Source organism: Centrocercus urophasianus, unplaced genomic scaffold, assembly GCF_019232065.1.
Source record: "Centrocercus urophasianus isolate 14NV4802_14NV808 unplaced genomic scaffold, USGS_Curo_1.0 seq_16, whole genome shotgun sequence".
NCBI classification, from domain to species: Eukaryota; Metazoa; Chordata; class Aves; order Galliformes; family Phasianidae; genus Centrocercus; species Centrocercus urophasianus.
The window spans coordinates 18,852,330-18,853,929 of NW_024884711.1; positions in this window are offsets into that span (position 1 = coordinate 18,852,330).

The window sequence follows — 1,600 nt, forward strand, 5'->3', positions numbered from 1 at the left end:
GGGCAGCGAGGCCCGGTGGAACGGGGCTGGGGCCGGACACCGCCTTTAAACACAGGCTCCTCGCCCCGCAGCCGGGACCGTACATGTGTGTGAGTCAAAGAGAGGGGGGTGCGAAGGGAAAGGGGAGATAGAGAGGTTCGATGTGTGTAGATTTGTTAATATATATCGCTTTTGTAAAGGAAGTGGGGAAAAAAAGAGAAAAAGAAATTCTGGGGTATTTTGGTTGTTGTTTCTTTGACTGCTTGCTTTAGTGTTTTGCAATTTGTTGCCTTCCAGAACAGATCGGATAGGGCAGCAGAGGTGCCCTAGGCTTTCCAGGGGATTCTGTTGCCAGCCCAGCTGCCCGCCAGGGGCTAGGAAAAAAATATGTATATATTGTAATATTTTCTTTTTTAATAAAAAGAATGCTCTCTTTTTCTCTGAAATCCACCTTGACAACTCCAAGCTGTGTCACAGGGAGAGTTAAATGGAACCTCTAAACGGAGCCACCTTTTTCTCCCAGGACCAGTTCTGCCCTTGCCCGTGTGCTGCCAACGCCGCCTCTAGCACTGACTGGCCGGGACTGCACCGGCTGCGGTGTAATGCAGACGAGGCGCGATGGAGACCGGGACCGGGACAGCCCTGCAGCTGCGGCGCCGTAGGGTTCCTGTTTCCACCCGCAAGAAAGAGAAAACCCTCAGGCTTGTGGGCTTTGATTTTGAGGGTGCTACTAAGAGCCTTTCCCTCTTGCTGTTTGTTAGGTGTATTTTTGGTTGGTTGGTTGTTTTATTCTCGTTTCATTGCTGCGAGGAGAAAAAATGGGGGGGGGGGGGGGGGGAGGGGGGATGTTGATAAGAAGGAGCAGGCAGAGGAGGAAAGCCCAGGCCGGCTGAGAGCCGTGCATGGGGAAGCAAGAGTCCACGGCAGGGGAGGGAGGGGGGGCGGCTCTGCTCTCCTTCCTCTGGCCTGGAGTGGGAGTCGGTCTTTTAGCATTATTTCACCAAATCCTGGGCGCCGCCGGCTCCTGCCGTTGCCCCTTCTCCCTTCTCCCGCAGCAGGCGTGGCTCACCCTATTCCTCCCCTCTCCTGCAGCCGTTCGCCCGCAACCAGCAGTCCGCAGCTTGGGGCAGCGCGCAGCGGGAGCACAGCAGCTGGCCCAGGTAGGGCAGTGGGCTGTTGCCTTCCAAGACAGCTTTTTCTTCCAGTGCATGAAATTGTCGTGGTATCAGAGACACCGAGATTTACTCCGGATTCTGAAGAAGAATCTACCTCCCACCCTCATAGCTCTTTGATTTCTTTTCTCATGCTTTTGTGAGTTCTTCTGATGATTCGCCTTTTTCTTTTTCCGTTCACTTTAGTATTACCATGACAATATCCTGTTTTGATAATGAAGTATTCTTTCTCTTCTAACTCGTTTCTCCGGATCTTCTTCCACTTGTTTTTGTTGACCTCCCTGACTCCTTATGCTGCATCTGTTTTCTGGTTGTAGGGATGTTTTTTTTTCCAAGAAGCAGTTCGATGGTTAATGCAGATGAAGCGTCTATAGAAGCAGAGGTGTTTCACCTCATCAAGCTTTTTTCTTTTTCTTTTTCTTTTTCTTTTTCTTTTTCTTTTTCTTTTT